We start from the raw sequence: 21,426 nt of genomic DNA, 5'->3' as shown, positions 1-21,426 counted from the left end.
AGTAGTCATGGTATTAGAAACCCCCCAAAATTGCAGAAATTAAAAAGATTACGCATAGGTAAGAGAAGTGTACATACATAATTCCCCTACACAAAGGAGGCCTCTCCACAGATCTAACCAGTTACCGCCCTATAGCTATTCTCTCTCCACTCTCCAAAATACTAGAGAGATGCATTCATTCTCAAGTCTCCGATCAACTCCTTGCTAACAACCTCCTCTCCAACACACAACACTGTTTCCGACCTAACCATAGCACCACCACTGCCTTACTCTCTTTCTCTAACACTATCCTACAAAATAAAAATGCAGGTTATCTCTCCTCAGCTACCATCCTAGACCTCTCTAAAGCTTTCGACATGGTCCCACACAAACAACTCATCTCTCTTCTCAATAATCTATCCTAGTCTCAACCAGTCATCAACTGGTTTCAGAGTTACCTATCTGACCACCAACAAGCAGTAGTTTGGCAGGATGACCTATCCCCCCAACTACCCGTCTCCATAGGGGTTCCCCAAGGGTCCATCCTGGGACCCTACTCTTCTCTATTTTCACCAATAATCTAGCCTCAGTCACAACACATGGCACACTCATACAACATGCAGATGACGCAACCATCATCTGCACAGCCCACTCCCTACCCGAACTGCAAAAAGTCAAGTAAGCATTTTTCTCTATTGAAACTTGGTTATCCGGTGCCCAACTAATACTCAACCCAAACAAAACAAAATTACTAATCTTCCAACCCACCAAACTTACCCTAGACAGCTCTCACTTTAACTTCACAGCAAAAGACAACATCACCATCCATCCTACAGAACACACCAAATTACTAGGAGTAGAAATAGACAAACTGAACTTTGACATTCAAATTTCCATGACCGTTAAAAAAGTGCACAAAAAACTAGGAGCATTATATAGAAATCAGCAACTACTTACCAAAGCAGCTAAAATTTCAGTAGCAATTCTCATCTTATCTCTACGCTTCTCCAATATTTACTAACCTTAGACAATGTGATCTAAATAAGCTCGAAATATGCTACAACAAAATCACCAAATTTTCCGACCATACTCACCACTGTCTCTCACTAGCAGAACTGGGCTGGCTAGAGCTCCCCCACCTCCTTCAATGGTACCAACTCGCACTCACCCACAAACTAATAAATCAACCACTAAAACTCCCATCTCTCCAGAATCTACTCCAACACTACATAACCATGAGACCACCAAGATCCAGCCACAAAAACCTCGTACAGGTCACAAGAGCCAATAACTCTGCTGGAGAAGCATTATTCTCCTGCACTATAGCCAAACTCTGGAACTCCCTCCCATCCTGAATTACCTCTGTAACTTCTTGCGCCCACTTCAAATCCTTACTAAAATCACACTTAAAAACTTGCCAGATATGCCCTTGCAACCCCCATACCATCCACTCCACCCACCCACTACCTCTCTCGGCCCCCTATCAACAACCTACTGTTAGCAAGCTTGGCTACTCATGTTCCCGGCTACCTACCACATAGTACTAACTTCTTGTAGCAACAACTGCTAATGGCTGTTATGTACCTCAAAAACAGATTGTATAAATTGTTCACTGATGAATCTCAACTACATTTGTAACCATGTTTAGTATATGTCACCATATTTTAAAATTGTACTATGTTCTACAGCTGTTTTACATCTATGTTTTATTCTTGTCTTATGTCCTCACTTGGACTAATGTCTATATTTTAAATGCTATGTTTTTTAACTGTATAACGTAAGTAATACTTAATGTGGAGCTTTAGTCCCCGGGGCTCCACTGAAAACTGACCTGTGTCCAGTCGGACTCACCCGGTCAACAAATGTAAATAGTCTATTCCAAGCATCATCTGCTGCCTTGGAGAACCAATTATTACACTTACGTATGCGTAATCTTTTTAATTTCTGCAATTTTTTGGGTGTTTAATACCATGTTGGGAAAGGACCCCATTCCTAATTTAAAGGGTTTTGTATTAGAACATTACCCCACCAGATGTGGAGTAGCAAGGACCGCCCAAAGCCCGCCCAGCGCTTAGCTCATGACGTTTATTTTGAAAAGTGCTTTAAACATGGGAAACCCATCCTCAAAAACATAAGTATGCTAAACGCTGTAATTATTTCAGTACAAAGCCTTTTCTCCCTTATTTGCTGGTACCAGGATTTCCATTTTGTAGTGATCAAAAGCTTCGATAAATTACATCTTAGACTAAATAATTTGGCAGAACGTGTACTTACAAATGCTGTATTGATCCAGACAGATTTACCTATTTAAATGAACACAGAATATGCTGCATTTATACAAAAGTATTACACTATTATGTTGAGAATTACAATTCTTTAAAGAAGAGGGGTGTGAACACATGGTATGCTGCACGTATAAAAACTATTACACAGACTTAAAATTCCTATTCTGTCAAGGTGCGGGGTGTGGGTGGTGAGCTTTCTGGGATGTCTTTTTTTATTGCATTTATTGTATGTATTTATTGTCCCACTGCCTCAGAATATTGCTTGTTGCTTTATCTGCAGAAAAATGTTTAAAGAAAGCTGGGGGGTGCAGAGGGGCTTGCCCCCCTGCAAAAGCAATTACTGCATAACATTATACCAGAGAAAGGTGCAGGGTCCACGGGTTATGAGTCCGGAGTGCAAAATGGGAACTTGTGGGTACTGCGTACATGCTGCCCTTCTGACCCACTTCTTACCCTACAACACAGTAATGTGGTTAAGACTAAGTACAAAGTGACAAAGCAAGTTGGATACCCAGGACATGCGGTGGTTTCGATGGTGCACTTACAAATGTAGAAAATAAGGATAACTTTATTTATTTAATCCTTGTTTTACATATCGTATACTAAAAGCTGTGGTAACTGTAATTAACGATAACATAAAAAAAAGCATGAAGCCTGTGTTACAAATATTCACCGTGACACTGTGTAATCTGCATGGCCTGTCACTCAGCCCTGTCAGTCATGTAGACACTTCTGTTGTATAACTTCACTTTCATTTTCCATAACGGTATACCTATCCTCAGCACTATTTTCTGAAGTTTGCATAGCAGGGCCTCCATCAGTATCAGGTTCTGCAAGAGGCAAAGCAACATTACTTAGTCTGTTGTTAGATCTGGGCTGCTTGAAATGACAAGGCTCAAATTCTGATGCATTTACATTGAGATTACAGCCCACAGGGTCTTGAACATCCTCATAAAAAATCCCACTGAAACCCCAGTCATCATCACTGTCCTCCTCTCCTTTAGCAGGAGGAAGCATAGGCTCTTGAATATTGGAGAGGGTAGTTCCTCTCCACCTTAGCCTTCTGGATTACCTTAAGTTAGGCTTCTAGGTTCCGGATTCATGAGTCTCACTGATTTTGCCAAAGGCATTAAGTTGTTTCGGTGCCTGGTTTTTATGGGTCCTTCTTTCTTCTCAGGGCAAACTTGGTAGACGGGGATATTAGGTAGCTGAGAACAAATTATTTAAATCTCAGATCCCCAGCAGTCAGCTAGTTTATGCTTTCCTTGTAGTCCCAAATTTCTCAAAAGAACTCTGTCCCCTGGCTGCAAGTCATGCATCTTTACTTTTTTGTCATAGTGAGCCTTGTTTCGCTGATGTCTTTGTCCTGTTGATTTTTCAGCAAGCTCATAAGCCTGTCTAAGGTTCTTCTTGAGTCTCTCCACATAACTGACGTGAGATCGCACTGGTGTATCATCAGCTGTGACTCCAAAGGTGATGTCAGGAGGAAGACTAGCTTCTCTTCCAAACATTAGAAGGAAGACGAGAATCCTGTAGCATCATTTTTAGTACTGTTGTAAGCATGCACCACTGTGGCTACAAGCCTATTCCAGTGACTGTTCTTCTCAGCAGATAGTGTCCCCAACATGTCTAGTAAAGTTCTGTTGAAACGCTCAAGCTGAGGATCCCCTTGAGGATGATAAGGAGTGGTGCAGCTTTTTTGGACTCCCAACCGAGTGAGTAGTTCATGGACATGCTTGCTCTCAAAATCACATCCTTGATCAGAGTGTATCCTTTTTGGCAGGCCATAGTGTACAAAGAACTTCTCAACTAGTAGTTTTGCTACTTTTAATAGCTTTCTGATCATGAGTGGGTAATGCTTGAGCATACCTGGTATAGTGGTCTGTCACCACCAGCACATTACTGATCCCGTCTTCATCTGGTTCAATGCACAGAAAATCTATACAGACCAGTTCCATGGGTCCACTACTTTCCATTTGACCCAATGAGGCAGCTCTGGTCGGCAGTCTTTCTCTGAATGGAACAAAGACATGTACAACAATAATCCTCAACATCTTGCTTCTTGCATGCCCAGTAGAACCTGTTTCATACCAGACCCATAGTTCTGTCATAACCAAGATGACCATGTTCATCATGCAATGACTGGAGTACTACTTCTCTGTACTTCTGAGGAAGCAACAATTGCCATTTTTCACTGCCGAGTGCACTAGGAGATCTCCTATACACTAGTCCATTCTGTATCTGGAGTCTGTCCCATTCTTTGGCCAAAAGTCTTGCCAGAGGATGAATATTCATGCAAAGCATATTAACTTGTTGGCGCTGGAATTTCCACCCATTCATCGTCTGGGTGTAAATCTCCTTGCAGTTTTCTGGACAGACCATCAGCGTCTCCATTTTCGTGTCCTGGGCGGTATTTCAAACTAAAATTATAGTTGCATAGAGCTGCCATCCATCTGTGGCCAGTAGCATCTAGCTTTGCAGTGGTCTTGATGTATGTCGGAGGATTGTTGTCAGTCTGCCCTTCAAGTTCAGCCCCATAGAGATAGTCGTGCAGCTTGTCCACTACCGCCCACTTTAAGGCAAGGAATTCCAACTTGTGTGCAGGGCAGTTTCTTTCTGTGGGGGATAAACTCCGACTGATAAAAGCCACAGGTCTCGGCTTCTTGTCATACTCTTGGTAAAGGACTCCTCCTAAGCCATCCCTGCTACATGTAGTATGGCTTTGTTGTATCTGCATATGCCAGCAGAGGGGCATATGTGAGAAAATACTTAAGCTTTTCAAATGACTCTTCGCACTCAGGAGCCCATCAACTCTCAGTGAGTTCTTTAGAACCTCTCAGTCCCTTAAGCTTTTTCACAAGGATATCTTCATCTGTTTCATCAGCTTTCTCATCATTTCTGAGCAAATGGTTGAGGGGTCTTGCTGTCTTTGAAAATCCTTCCACAAACCTTCTATAGTAACTGCAGAACCCCAGGAAAGATCTCAGCTCTGTGATAGTTTTGGGTCTGGGCCAAGATGTCACCGCTTCAACTTTGCTGGGATCTGTGGATATTCCATTTGTAGACACTGCATGTCCCACATAGGTCACTGAAGGTTGGAAGAACTTGCATTTGTCCTATGACAACTTCAGGCCTTCCTTCTAAATCCTGTCCATTACCTTCATCAGTCTTTCTTTGTGCTCCTCTGGGGTCCTCCCAAAGACAATGATGTTGTCCAGGTAGACTAAGACTTCCAGAAGATGCATGTTTCCAACTGTTTTTTTCCATGATTCTCTGGAAAGTTGCCTGTACATTTCATAAACCTTGAGGTAAGCGATCAAACTCAAAAAAATCCCAAAGGGGTGATGAAAGTAGTCCTATCTTTATCTCTTGGGTGCATAGGGATTTGATAGTATCCACTCCTTAAGTCTAGCACACTGAACCACTTACCAGGCAATTTAGAGCATCTTCAGTCCGGGGAGTTGTGTACTGGTCTGGAATGGTTTGCTGATTCAGGTTCTTTTTCCTGACAACGACAATGGAAGAGGCATATGGACTTCTTGACGCAAATTATCCCTGCGGCTTTTAGTTCTTCCAAATGTTTTCTTGAGTCCTCCAGGTCTCATGGGGCTACACTTCTGGAACGTTCCCTGAAGGGTCAGTCTTCTTTTACCCTTATTTGGTGTTCTGCACTTTTTGCACAGCCCACATCTAGTTCACTAGTAGAAAAAATATTCTTTTTTCATTAGTAGCTCTTTAACTCTGGTTAGCCACTCAGGAGCAAGAGACCACCTCCTATCTCAATATCTTCCAGCTTCAACTCGTTGGCTTTGCTCTCATTCCTTGTCAACAAAGAAACAAGTAAGGGAGTGGCAGCATAAACATTTCCCAAACGCGCTTGTGAATGCAGGACAATGGGAGTACTTTTATTTTTCAACCCCACAGGCAAAGTGGCATAAGGATGCTTTAACCTATCCGCAGGCCAAACATCTGGGACTAGTTCCAGCTCTAGCAGCAAGTCAGTTTCTGGATCCATTTCCATCATGAGATGAGAGGAAACTGTTTGTCCACATGTCCTCACTTTGGCTCTGAAGCAGGTGACCTGACCAGGACAAATTTTATGCTCTTTCCCAGACAGGGTCCACACATGACCAATTTCATATTTCTTACTATCCTTCTCCCTTTTAAAGGGCACAGAAAACTGGTCTCCAGAGGAAGTAGTGTTGGGTGTGTGTAGACTGGTATAGAAGGGTGAAGGCTGTCAGCTTAGCCAAATAGAATTTGATACATAATTCTGTCATTTGTAAATATAAATGTAAAATACAGGCTTGTTCATTGAATGAAAGAAAAATACTGTAAAATGTTGAACTTCAAGATTGTAGCAACATTGCCATCTGTTGTAAGAAAAACTAAGTCAAGCATTTCAAGTCTTTCTTTTGAAGTTAAAATTATGTTTTGTATGTTCTTTGATCTGTAGAGCTTGGAGTCAGTCTGTTTTGGGCTAGCACATTCTTTCTATTGTTTTAACTTAAGGAATAATTCCTAGAGTGTACACGTGAATGTCTTTTTTATTGTTGTAGCTTCCTGAGCATGTGTTAGCTTGCTAAGTAATGTAGCCTGTTGACCTGGGAACTCCAGGCTAAGTGTCAAAGAAATGATGTAATGGGAATTAAGTGTCAAAATGATGTAATCTGGGAGGGTCCATCGGAAATGTTTGGTAGTGATTTTAAAAACTTACAGACTGTAAGCATTTTGATCTTGGACATCTAACTCGGCACTGCCTGTGCTCTATATGTGTAAGTTATTTTAGAAGTATGTTTTCTTGTAGCAATAGCTAGGAATTAGAAAAATATTAGACTGGGTGTTTTCTGTATGTCAGAACTGTACTACTGAATTATTTTAAGTTTCTGTGTGATCTCTGAACTCTTGAATGGCACTGTGGTGTAGTAGTATTGTTTTGTGTTTTTAGTATTTATTTTTAAACCCTTTTCAACTGTGGCTGGTTTATGTTAAGATAAATTAAGCTCTAGAGTACATTACATGCTTATAACTATAATAAGCCCTTCCAATAAGCCTTGATTGCTTAGTTACACTACTATTGGATAATATTGCACAGTAATAATTGGACGCCCTTTTAAGGGTCTTTTAGTAGCTGATAAATATTAGCTGGTGGTGGCAGTAATTACTACCATATAGTCTGCGTAAAGGGGCACATCTGGAGAATATGTGTTAGCCTTTCCCAGGAGTGTCTGTGAAGTTGTATAAATACTTTATCTCAAAGTGTGTGTGTGTGTGTGTGTGTGTGTGTGTGTGTGTGTGTGTGTGTCAGCTACTTGGGCAGAGACACGAAGCATTGGTTGGACAGAGAGGATACTGGAGGTTAGCTTGCCAGCTAGGCTGAGACCTGGACCCTATAGCTGTGCCAGTGGGGAGTCTTATTGTGGACCTGGAGAGCAAGGGAGCAACCAGCCCCATACTGACTGTGATCTCTGTGCTCTTAAGGGAAATTGCACTGTACTGTGTGTATTTGTTATCCTTTCCTCATATATGAGACTCCCTCTCTGGTGTTAGTGGTGAGGATTGAGGCTCCTCGATTGCTGGGCCAGGGCACGGGTGTTCCTGGGTCAACTGTGGCATTAGCATTCTTCTGACGAGGTCAGAATTTGTCCCCACTAAAATAGATGCTGAATCCTTTCCTTTATACCTGGGGCACACAACAGCAAGTGTTTCAAAAACTTCTGTTCACCCAAGAACTGAAGTGGAAAATTCTAACTTGAGTGAGACATAACCATCATAAAGGAACTTTTGTGTCACAAACCCCCCAGATCTCCAAATCTTCTAACTTTTCAAGTGGCAAATGCTTTTAAGTATTTTTGGTAGAAGTCTCTGTACAGAATGGTGATTTCTGCACCAGTATCCAACAGTGCTTTACTATGTACTCCTATTTTTTACTGACACATCCCAGTATGTTATTGGGTAGTTTCTGTTTCTGGTGGTGTTCAGCTGTATGGCAGTCAGCATGTGGTTGAGGTACCACCGGGTGACTTCGCCATTTTAATGGATAAGACTCTTGCTTAGTAATGCTTTGCGGTCTCTTGCTGAGATTTTGGCTGAGATGGCTTTCCAGTTCGGTTGCTCACCTCAGATGAGCTAGAAGTGTGGATAGTATGTAGTTTCTCTCCCCTATTACAAGGGTTAGTGTGGAAAGGAGATCCAGGATGCTGTCTGTTGATGTTAGATTTTATGGAGCTTTTTGTAACTGGGCACTCAGCTGGCTCCTTCACTGAGGCACTTTGAAGTTTTCCTCCATTGCACTAGCCAATAATAGTTCATTCACTCTTTTCAAGTTCTCTGCATTAGGACACTGTCGCTTTGTATGCCCAGTATCTCCACAGCGAAAACAAAATCCAGTAATAACTCTGAGCATTGGCTGATTTGGTTCTTCCCCGAGTCCTTTCGTGGAGGTTCTAGCTGTTGTATTCCTCCCTTCAGCTATAGTCACCATGGCTTTCTGCAATTCTGCAACTGTCTCGGTGACCTGAGCTATGGTGTCGGTCAGGGAAGACACCTGCATCTGCAACTGTGACACCTCTACATTGTGGACACTCTGGGCCTTGACTCCTGTTTGAGTAGTGAGCACGGCTGTAGGATCTTGCTGGTGTTCACTCACTGTTTTAGTTGCTGTTGACCACTAAGATTTGGCTTCCAACAGGGCTTCCTCTTCCCTCACCTCCTTTATCAACTGAGAATAAGTTAGGGTCTCTTCCCTCTTTCTCATCCTCATTTTCCACACAATGGGGTCCATAGCTTGAGCTCCCTGTAAAATTTGTCCGATCTGTACGTGGTCAGCTACTTTCGGATCCACCTCCTACTTTAGGATGATCTGGTGGAGCATTTTATCTAATTGCTTAATGTTATCAGTCTCCCACCAACTTCTTGGTATGTATGTTCAAACTCATACAGTAGGTCAACAGTCCTCTTGGTCCTTCCAAACACATCCTGCAGTACTCCTAAATAGTCCTTGGCCATGCAGTCTTGCTTACCCATCCTTAGGTTGCGTATGGTATCCGCAGCTAATCCCTTTTAGACTTTTAGCTATCCGCTGCTTCTTCTGAGATTCTGGGATATCCCACTCCTCTAGGGCTTGTGAGGCCTGATCATCCAGGATTCAAAATCTTCCTCTCCCTGAGGTGTGGGTTGTTTGCCAGAAAAGAAAAGCAATTTGCAGTAGCCAAACCCAGTGAATGGCTCTGTAGGCTTTAAGCATTTTTCTACAATACTTCCCAAAGCATTCAAAACTTCAGGCCCTATAGTATTTATGGGCAGTGAAACTGCAGCTTCTGGGTTCATGTTTCTGCTGGATTTGCTTTCCACATATACAGGGGAATAGGGTGGCATCCAAGGCAGTACAGGCAATCCCGGATGAGCCCCCAAATGTAGCGCACCCGCAGGTATAGCTGAAGTGATATGGGTTCCTTCCTACCTGACTCTGGTGACACCCCTATAGGCCCAACACACCAAGGTGGCAAGAGGGACAGATTTTATTCTAGGTGACACATCTAGTTTAAAAAGACAATAGCACAACCAAAAACAAATTATTTCAACAGTGCACCAGTTAGCAATAAAGCAAGGTGAGATATGCATGCAATAAAAACATATATTCACCCTCATCCCCAGAACTCAACAGAAGAACGTCTTGACATTCAAACATGCCAAAGAAGGCAATATCAATTGGCAGTAAAGCTTTATAATGCAGCAATATAAACATGGGGAAAAATGCAATGTCATTTAAGCAATAAGAGTCATAATACCACAATACAGATGTGAGAAAATGCAATGTCATTGAGCAGCAAAATTCTTGGACAGCAGTAATAACACGAGCAAGATGCAATGTCATTGAACAATGAGGAGTTATAATGCAACAATACAAATATGAGAACATGCAATGTCATTGAGCAGTAAAGATTCTTTAAGGCAGCAGTACTAACATGGCAAAATGCGTTCTCATTGAACAATAAAGATTTATACTGCCACAGTACAAATATGAGAGAATGCAATGTCATTCAGCAGGACTAACACCCTCCTACCCCCTTGATCAATTCTAAACAGACCAATTATGAAACACTCTATTATACCCTGTTCACTGGCCAGTGAATACTTACAGACTTGCTGCCGGCATGATGGGGCCCAAGTTGGAGCTCATATGGATCCCAGTTATTTGTAATCCACAAAGCATTAAAAGGGGGGGGGGCACAATCTTATAAAAATATAAAATGACGGCCAGAGCCTCTCACCACTCCATCGAGAATATCCTAGTGACCAGGTGCCGTGGTTCCTCTGATGAGAAAAGTAGAAAATCACCTACCAGAACTCTGGTAATCCTCTATGGCTTCTCGGTACTAGGCCCAAGGGAACTCCTTTCCTTGCTGAATCATAGCAGGCATGGAACTGCTGGTTTCAGACTTCTCTCCTGATTCCCCAAAATACCATATCCAGGATTTCAGCAAGAGACTGACACAATCTGCTACTTCACTTCCCTGTCCCAAAACACTAAAAAAGAAAATCCAGTCATGCTGCATGGCCCTTTTTTCCTTCAGCTACGTGTTTGTCTTCCCTCCTTCAGCTAGTCTTCAAGAATCCTCTTTCACTTTTGAAATTGTCTTTTATATTCCTGAAAAGGAGCTCCACCTTGTGGTGTTCTATTATTTCTACATGAAATACAGTGGAAGCTACATAAGACCAGTTGCTTCTACTACTATTGGAACTGTCTAGGTATCCTTCTTCCACATTACCCTCATTTCTGCCTGCAAATTCTGATATTTCATGACCGTCTCTCTCTACGTAACACACTGTGATCACTGGATGTAGCAATTTCAGTGATCACTGCTACTTTTGTCTTCTTTTCATGGACTAGTATATCTGTTTTTTTTCTCTTCTATTTTGTGAACTGTTGGATGGGTGATCTCCTCATTTGATGTAAGCTTCATAATTTTCTATATACGTTGAGCCTCATGTTTCCAGTGTTTTTTCAGCTACTTCAGTATTATAGTGTTTTTTCAGCTACTTCAGTATTATAAGGTTTAACAATCCCCAATGCAACAGTCTGGACACATTATTATTTATTTCAGGATACAGTCCTTCTGCTATTGGTATATTACAGCCAGCAACAAGATGTACAACTGTTTCCAATTCTGTTTTACAAAACCTACATTTGTCTGTTTCTCCCACGTGCCACGATGAACTTTGTAAACCAACGTGTACATAGTCCGCTCTCTTGGGGCACCAGTATTTGTACATAGTCCATTATCTTGGACCGCCGATATTAAACTTTCGTCTCTTGGTTTAAATTTACATGTCCTTGACCATTTCTGTGTTCGATCCTGATCAACATGAGGTTGTTCCAAGAGTTTCTATACTTGACAGCTGTATTTATGCACTTTCCACATTTCTTGCCTTCTCATCTGATCCTTCAATTTATATTCTTTTTTTGTTTTTTGGTACATTCAGTTGCTGCCTGATTTTTATCTACTTTTGGTTTGATTTCTATTCCCGCTTGACACCAATATGCGTCTGCTAAAGTAAGCAGGGAAGTCATCTTAGACTTATTCTCCTCATGCTTCAAAACTTTCATGTTTAGGTCTTGTGAGGTCAGCAGATACAGTATGTTTGCCCTCCCATGAGTGGAGGTCTGAACATGTAATCAGTTTCGAGGAGGCTCATATCTCCTTCAGATTGTGGAATATATAGACGTGGTATACACTGATTTTATAAATCATTTGATGAGCATGACGCATCCTTTTTGTTTTTCTGTCCGACCAATCCAAAACCTTTTGGGGCCAGTCAGTCACTCCAAAATTGTAAGTTAGGACAGGAAGAGCAAATTGGTTTATAACTTGGACTTTGTTCCTGACAGTCAGAATGCTGTTTCTAACCATCTGTCTGTTTGCCTACATTGTTTTCTGCAATTGTTACTGCTTTTTTGTATTCCAGTGATTACTCTTGTTTGCTGAAGTCCTCACCATTACAGATGAGTACACAGCTGGGGTTTTGTTCTTTTTCTAGAATGTTTTGTGGTGTTTGGGGTCATTGTCATCCATGAAGGGTAAATGCCAGTGTGGGAAACAGATTCCCCATAAAGGTTGCCATGATTAAGTGCCTTTTTTTGCCTAGGAGCTTTTCACAACCATAAGTATTGTTTGATTTGTCAGGCATTCATCCCAAAAAGCCTTCGTAGTAGGTTTTCTTCCAGTCCATTGTATTTTGAGAACCAGTTTCTTGCTAATGATACAATGGAAGGAACTTCCCACCCCAAGGGTCAGCTGTTAGGAAAGAAGTTGCAAAAGGTGAGACCGGAATATTCCGCTGTCCATCTGGCTGTGTTGTCGGATTTCTCTGCCACAGCTGTGTTGGAGGCAGGCAACCTGGCAGGCAGCACATCCGGTGAGGATTTGCAGGCATCCATTTCGGACATTCAGGGGGGAACCACTGTTGATTTGTTTCCAAGGGGTCAAGGGAGGTTCTGCAGATCCTTCTTAAGGAAGAAGTTCCTACTATGGTTGTCAAAGCCACCCTGAGTCAAAGCCTTCAGTTTTCTGGGGCGGACGTTCCCTTTAAAGAAACAAAAAAAATAAACATTCTTCTTCTGCTTCTAGGGATCCATCCACAAAGTGAGTGGCAGGTCTTTACTTGGGGGTTGTTTAATCTTTACTGTCTTTAAGGCCTCCTCAAGGGGTTTTGGTTCCTGCTCCTCCTTGGTCCTCTTCTTCACTTAAAAGGCCCAGACAACTGAATTCTTTTGTGGAAGAGTTGGAATCTGATAAAGAATCCCTAACTTGTTCTACTTGGATTCCTTCTCCTTTGGGCTATGGGTCAGAGGAGGAGGAATTTAATAGTCCTGATATTCTTTCTGAGGAAATTTCCTTTGGGGACAATCTCTAGGATGATGGAATGTTTTAGATGGGATTGTGCTCACATCTCTCTCTTGATATCCATAAGAGGTACTATGAGTTACTGCAGATGGAATCTCCTAAATCTATGGCCATTCCTCCTGCTTTGGCTGCTTTACTGGATGTTTTTCCCAATGCCTCTAAAGCACCTGATTCTCTTCCGCTTGCTCCCAAGAAGCCTGATGGTTTTATAGGATGCCCTGAGGATTGTTCCTTTTTATTCAAATGTCCTGCTGATAACCCTTCTTTGATGTCTGTAGCCTGTGATAAGCTGTCTCAGTTGCTTCCTTCTTTAAGTTACTGCCTTCTGATAAGGACAGCAGAACCTTGGACAGGCTGGGTAAGAAAATTTATACTTCTGCTACCCTAGCTGTTAAGGCAATTAATTATCAGACCCATATATCTAGATTTGTGTTGGCTGTTCTTTCTCAGGCTTGGCAGTCTTATTCTGATCTTTTAGACTCTGAGAGCTCTCTCCTTGCTAGGCAGTTCCTCTCAAGTAGTTTGTCATTCTAGCAGATGTAGTTATGATGCAACAGATGCCTCTTCTACAGCTGCTGCTTTTGGCTCAGTAATGAGGAGGTATTCTTGGCTTAGGCTTCAACCTTTACCTGATGATGTTGATGGCTAAGTTGATGGATGCTCCTCTGGATAATAAACTGTCATGTTGCCCCATCTCACCTTTATTTTTGCTGTTTGGGTTTGGCTCCAACTTGGCCTATACTAAAGCTCGAGAGCTTCTACTCGGTCGAGGCTGAGTCCTATCCCATGGTGCATAGCGGCTATTCCCCAGATCCTTTTGCCGCTTGAAGCTTCGGGATTGTCTTCACTGGCTCAGGCTTGAAAAACGTAATATTTTATAATAGTTTCCTTTCTAATTGTTAGCTGTTTTTGCTTACTAGTTCTGTCGTAATAGCCTTGTGCTTTTTTAGGCTTTCTAACCTTGTAATTTTAACTTTGCGGCTATCTTTTTCTTTGGGCCTTGTTGTCTTCTCAAGAATCCATTTAAATTAGAGGATTCTTGCCCCCTTTCTTCCTTCTTTCCTTTTTAGGAGTACTTTGTTTAACTTACAGGCTTCTCCTCCAGTGGAGGAGATAGTCATTTAACTTATAGACTTCTTCTCCCTTTCCTTCTCTTTATATAAAAAAAAAAAAAAAAAACTTATTTTAGATAGCTGTCTTCTTTCTATAAAAGTTAGTTAGTTCTAACTTTTGAGAATTTTTTTCTTTATAGCTAGCATGTCTAAGGAACCAGCTAAGGAGCACAAGTCAGGATTCAAGAAATGTGATTCCTGCACTCAGAAGATGTCCATTACTGACAGACACACTAGTTGTTTGTACTGTCTGGGTCCACTCCATCTTCAAGACTCCTGCTCCATTTGTCATAGTTTTAGTGCCAGGGTCTTGCAGGAGAGGAGGAATACGCTTATATTGAGGGGCTTATTAAAAGTGGACGAAGGAAATCAGACCAAAAGAATCAGACTACTCAAAAGTCTGCTTCATCGGCTCCAGTATCTGAGCCGACGAGCAGCACCAAACTTGATACTTCTTCGCCTCCAAAAGTTGTCGGACACGAGAAACATGGTTCTCCCTCGGTCCCGAGAAACATGGTTCTCCCTCGGTTCAGTCTGTTTCATTGGAACCGTTGTGGAGCCAAAAGAGGAGTCGGTCACCATCCTTGGAGCCTGTTCGCTCGGTGCCGGTGTCTCCTTTTACTACAGTCAGTTGCAGGCAGCCACAAGTCTTCCAGTCATTCCTCTAGATCCTCCAGGCTATTGGATGATGATGTGGAGCAGGTAGTGAAGAGGTTGCTTTGGATCCGGGCCGTAGCTGAAATTCTCTCGAGCTTGGATCTTGGAGCTGACAACGTACCTTCTACTATACCGATTCCTCCTCCAACTCGAATGAGTTTGGAGCCGTAGAGTATGGACGTTGTGTTGGAACTGGCAGAGCCAGTAATCACTACTGATATCTCAGCTCCATCTGCTCCAGTTTCCTCGATGCAGGCCCTAGCTGAAATTCCCTCAAGCCCAGCCCATCGGATCTTGAAGCCAACAACATACCTTCTACTATGCCGATTCCTTCTCCAACTCGAAAGAGTTTGGAGCCAGAGAGTATGGAAATCCATTGTGCTGGAGCCAGTAATCACTACTGATATCTCTGCTCCAATGTCTGCTCCGGTTTTCTCTATGCTTTCGTCCATCGAGGGACCTGGGGGCCGACACTCCCAGGTCGGCTCCGAGGGGGGGAGAGTCGAGTCGGACCCTTGTCGGAACCAGCTCTCCCACTTGACGCCTCGGCTCAGGTGAGTTTGGCTCCCACATCTGCCTCGGAGCCACCCTCCTTGGTGCCGAGGAGATGATCTGGCCACTCAGGGCTGGAGTCTCTTTTGGCACAGAACCCCACGGTGCTGTCGAGGTGATGCGGAGTGTGCTCTCAACTGAGTCTGCTCCACCTTTGGCTCCAGTCTCTCTTCTCCCTAAAGAACCAGTGTCAACCTCTTTATTACCTCTCCATCACCCACAGAGTAGAGAGCCAGTGCCCCAGGAAGCCACAATGGGTGGATCCTCATCTTTCGATAACTCATCGGAATATGCCCCTGAGGAGGTCCCTCGGATGAGACAGTGTAAGAGGAAGCACATAGACTCCCCTGAGTCTGTCACTTCTGATACCGGCTTGAAGGATTCAGAAGGGTCCCCAAGGTCACCCTCCTGAGGATGTCTCTTTTTCAGACATCCTGGTGATCCTTAAACAGAGGGGTGGCTGGAAGTCCCTTTCCTCTTCTGAAGAGGGGTGGCTGGAAGTCCCTTTCCTCTTCTGAAGAGGGGTGGCTGGAAGTCCCTTTCCTCTTCTGAAGAGGGGTGGCTGGAAGTCCCTTTCCTCTTCTGAAGAGGGGTGGCTGGAAGTCCCTTTCCTCTTCTGAAGAGGGGTGGCTGGAAGTCCCTTTCCCCTTGTGAAGGTGAGTCGGTATACCTGGAGGCATTTGGCTCTCGCCCCTCCACCTCTTGGGTGTCTCCACCTTTTAACCCACTCCTGGGTTTGGTGAGCAAAAAGGAGTGGGACTCTCCTGACTCAGTGGACCCCGTTCCGTGGAGGCCTAATAAGTTCATTACAGCCCTGGAAGATAGGCAGTATTTAACTAAAGGGGTTCTTGTAGATGCAATGGTGGTGGCAGCGGCCACAAAAAAGGAGTTAGCTGAAAGTTCTGTATATGTTCATCCACCGTACAAGGATTCTCGTACAATGGACTGATATGGGAAGCATATGTTCTCCTCAGTGGCCTTTACTTTATGGTCACTGAATTATTTGTCGCATTTCACGTGACTTCAGAGGGATCTCCTAAAAGAGCTAGGACATACCCTGCAAGGTGCTACAGCCTAGAACTTATCTGATAAGGTTAACACCCTGCTTGCAACCTTAGCCTTCATATCTAACTCCTCCATGCAGCTCATATCTTATCTTATGCAGCTGATGGAGTGAGCAAGGTAGGAGGCACAGGAATAGCTCTTAGTAGACATTCCTGGATGCACCTTTATGAGTTTGCCGAACCCTTCCGTTCTTCTTTTATTGACACTCTCTTTGATGGCTCGTCATTGTTCGGGCCTACAGTAAAAGAAACTCTCACCAGGAGCCAACAAGATGGTAAGACTCTGTCTGCTGTTTGAGTCCATTTTTCCGCCCCTACCAGACCTTATCCTAAAGGTCAAAAGGGCAGAAAAATGTGGTTCCATAAATCCAAAGGAGCCTTATCTGACACTCCTGGTGATCTTTCCCCCAGGGGCAGAGTTAGAAACAATGGAAGACGCCGTCCACGTGGCAGAGGGGGTCCGCAAAACCAGGGTGACAGAGATGCATCCTCTGGAAGGCCGTTCCAGCACTCCTGAAAGGAGGTCTACCTGTCCACCTCTGGAGGCAGTTGTGGGGAGAATATCACTGTACCCAGAAGCTTGGCTGAAATTAACTCAAGACAAATGGGTACAGTCCATTATATCCAGAGGATACAGCATCCCCTTCCAATGTACACCTCAGCCACCAAAGTCTATCCCAGACATTCCACCCGGTCAAAGGGATCAAGCAACACTAGAAATACAAAAGTTGCTAGGAAAAAAAAGAGTCCTCCAAGAAGTCCCCGTAGACCAACTAGGATCTGGAATTTACTCAAGGTTCTTTTTAGTTCCAAAAAATATAGGTGAAAAAGTCAAAATTCCGGATGGTAACACTGCAGTCTATACCCCCGTTTCTGTGAAAAGACAATTGGATGTGCTCATTAGATCTTCACGACACGTACTACTACATAAAGATGGAGAGGCGCTCAAGAAGATTTCTATGCTTCTGTCTGGGAGCCAGTGATTATCATTTCAGAGCTCTGCCCTTTGGACTCATCACAGCCCCCAGGGTGTTTACCAAATGCATGGCAGTAGTTATGGCTCATCTGAGATGCTAGGGATTCCAGGTGTTTCCATACTTAAATGACTGGCTCCTAACTGCCATCACCAAGCAACTACTGATCAAAGCAAGAGACTACACCATCCATCTCTTCTCAAGACTAGGCATTACTATAAATACAGAAAAATCTGCTTTGTTGCCATCACAGCATATTACATTCATTGGTGCAGATTTACGACATGCTGGCAAAGTTACCTCAAGAAAGGATACAGACGTTACGCAGTCAAGTAATTTATTGTACTCAACAAGAACAGAGTACAGGCAAGATTTGTGCTGAAAGTCCTAGGCTCTATGGCAGCGGCGATAACACTACTACCCATGGTACGACTTCATATGAGAATATTGCAGTGGCTACTCTTCGCCCATTGGTCCATGTAGGAGTTACCCATGTCTCACAAAATTTTCATAACTCACTCTTGCAAGGAGGACTACTTTGGTGGGTTCAGTCCACTCAGGTAACAATGGGCGGACTGTTTGTACTTCCTCAAGCTATCGCTACAGTAACCACAGACACGTCCCAGATAGGGGGGGGGCATTATCTGGGACAGACGGTCCAAGGAGTTTTGAAAAGATCATGAGTACCATTTGCATATCAATGTTTTAGAAATGAGAGCTGTGCTTCTGGCGTTGCAAGCACTTCAGGACTCTCTTCCAACGGGGACTATTGAAATTCAGACAGACAATATGTCGGTGGTATGGTACATCAACAAATGGGGGGAACCAGATCCTACCCTCTGTATTGAGAGGCCCAGAGAGTGTGGCAATGGGTGATATCTTAACAAAAAAATAAGCCGAAAACTGTGCAAAACTTATGGATACACTCAATTAGTTGAAATGAGGAACACTTTAATAATAACATTTAAGCGCTTTCATCTCCAAGGGAGACTTCATCAGAAATGAAAACAGAACTACTCAATTAATAACATTTAAATACTAAAAATGTCATGACATCACAATCAACGAATTTAAAGAAATATAGTCATAATATTTCGTAAAATTCAAACCAATATAAACTTCAATATGATAAAAATTCTATGTTTCACATAATATGATGCAATACTACACAACTATTAAATTCATATAAAAAGTGTATGTGTATATATATATATATATATATATATATATATATATATATATATATATAATCTTCATAAAATGCATCAATATGTATATAAACTGCATCAACTTATTCCAAAGATACATAGGCAGCTATGTTTACACCAGGTTTAAATGACTATGTATCTTTGGCACCTATGTTGTTGGAAAGAGCTAATAGAATGTAATTTCATTTTTATTCCTTATACAGTGTGAATTTGATATACAATTTAATTTAATTAGATATACATGTTATAGGAACAAGTTGATGCACTTTATATACATATTGATGCATTTTATGAAGATATAATATAATTTATATATATATATATATATATATATATATATATATATATACTTTTTATATGAATTTAATAGTTGTGTAGTATTGCATCATGTTATGTGAATCATAGAATTTTTATCATATTGAAGTTTATATTGGTTTGAATTTTACGAAATTGTATGACTATATTTCTTTAAATTCATTGATTGTGATGTCATGACATTTTTAGTATTTAAATGTTATTGAGTAGTTCTGTTTTCATTTCTGATGAAGTCTCCCTTGGAGATGAAAGCGCTTAAACTTCATTATTAAAGTGTTCCTTATTTCAACTAATTGAGTGTATCCATAAGTTTTGCAGTTTTCTGCTTTTTTTATTTTGGTATCTGGTTTATTTAGTCACATGTTAATAATGGGTGATATCTTCTCAACGCCTTCTGACAGCAACTCATGTCCTAGGGAAATCCAACATTATAGCAGACAGGCTAAGCTGAGCGATCATGCCTCACGAGTGATCCCTCAGTCAGGAAGTTGTGGGGCCAGCCTTGCTGTGACCTTTTTGCCACTCCCTTCAATTCCAAATGCAGCAACTACTTTGCCCTAATCTCCCCTCCAGGAGAGTCACCGAGGGATGCACTGGTTCACGATTGGCCCTTGGGTCTTCTTTATACCTTTCCCCCGTTTCCCTTGATTCCAAAGGTCATACAGAAAGCAAAGCTGTTGTCGCAAGTTAATTCTCATTGCTCCATACTGGCCTTGTCAGATTTGGTTCCCCTTCCTTTGGCCCTACCTTCAGGGGGACCCATGGATCCTGGACCCAGTGCTGGATCTTCTAACGCATCAGCCAGGAACGCTCCATCCTGCACGCCACACCCTCAAGCTGACAGCTTGGCTGCTCCACTTCCACTGGCATCTGGAATTGTCTCCTGCAGTTCATCACATTCTAGTCTCCTCGCACAAGCAGATAACTAGGAATCTCTATGCAAGCAAATGGAAGAGGTTCTCTTGTTGGGTTGACAAAAGACATATAGATCCTTTTACAGCATCTATACCTGTAATCCTGGAATTTCTAACAGAAAACTTTAATCAAGGGGCAGCGGCAGCCACTATTTGAGTTCAATTAGCTGCCATTTCTAATTATCATGTGGGAGAATCAGGATCTAGTCTAATGTCTCATAGCCTATGCAAAGCCTTCCTCAAGGGTACCTTTCTGTTAAGACCTCCCTTCAGAGAACCTCCTACTCCTTGGGACCTCAGTCTAGTATTAGCATATTTGATTCTGCTCCCTTTTGAACCAGCATAATCTTGTTCATTTAAAATTTTTATCTTAGAAAACACACTTCCTGACAGCAATTACTTCAGCCAGGAGAGTATCCGAGTTGCAAGCCTTGTTTATCCGTCCACCTTATTTGATCTTCCACAAAGATAGAATTTCCTTTAGAACAAATCCTTCCTTCCTTCTTGCCGAAAGTTTGTTCTCAAGCCAATTTAAACCAAACTATAGAATTACCAGTGTTTTTTCCAAACTCTGGCAATAAGGCAGAGTTTAATCTCCACCAGTTTGGATGTTCATAGACTTTTGCGTTTTTACTTGCATAGAACCAAAGAATTTAGAAAGTCAGACCAATTGTTGTCTCCTATTCAGAAAATAAAAAAGGTTTGGCAATCTCAAAAGTTACTTTGTCCAAATGGCTTACTGAAACCATCACATATGTTTATGATTCCCACAATAAGGAACCACCAAGGAAAATCAAAGGGCATTTAACTAGAGCGGTATCTACCTCCACTGCCTTTCAATCCAGACTTCCACTGGATTCAATTTGTGCTGCTGCTACATGGGTTAACCCTCAAACCTTTATTACCCATTACAAAGTAGATGTGGCCTCCTGGAAGGGTCTATATCAGCATATCGAATGCTGAAAATGCTGAATGCAATTTAATCGAACTGAAATATTCGAAATCTTAAAACAGCTAACTGACGGAACATCTGTTTCTTTCCCAGGGAAAGAAATCAGTGTTCCGTGAAAAAAAAAAAATCTCAATACTTTAAACACTGACAGAAGTGGGGGGCTTTGCCCCCACACACACTCCTACTTAAATATACCAACTCCGAGACCGCACCACAGTAGAGGAAATAGCAAACCCCAATGACAGCCCACTGATTTCTTTCCCTGGGAAAGAAATCGATGTTCCGTCACTTCGCTTTTCTGAGATTTCAAACATTTCAGTTCGATTAAATTAAATTCAGTGTTTTCAACATTCGAAATGCTGATAGGAACCTTCCCAGAACAGGGCATCCTTTGGTTCCACTGTCCTGAGGAGTTTATTCCCTTGAGCCACCCAAGAAAAAGGTGCTGGGAACTCTGTCCCAAACAGCAAGAATGAAGGCGAGATGGGACAACATAACATAACATAA

At 42.3% G+C, this 21,426-nt stretch overlaps 1 protein-coding gene across 2 annotated transcripts in view; it reads left to right on the top strand.

The window, feature by feature from the left end:
• Nucleotides 1–21,426, top strand: part of ALG14 (ALG14 UDP-N-acetylglucosaminyltransferase subunit) — a 1,195,903-nt gene that overhangs the window by 1,224 nt on the left and 1,173,253 nt on the right. The window lies entirely within an intron of this gene.

This window comes from Protopterus annectens, chromosome 10.part0 (genome assembly GCF_019279795.1).
Source record: "Protopterus annectens isolate FY-2018-M chromosome 10.part0, PAN1.0, whole genome shotgun sequence".
Taxonomy (NCBI): domain Eukaryota; kingdom Metazoa; phylum Chordata; order Ceratodontiformes; family Protopteridae; genus Protopterus; species Protopterus annectens.
The sequence above is the reverse complement of the archived record's forward strand: the minus strand, read 5'-3'. Positions and strand labels throughout refer to the sequence as shown.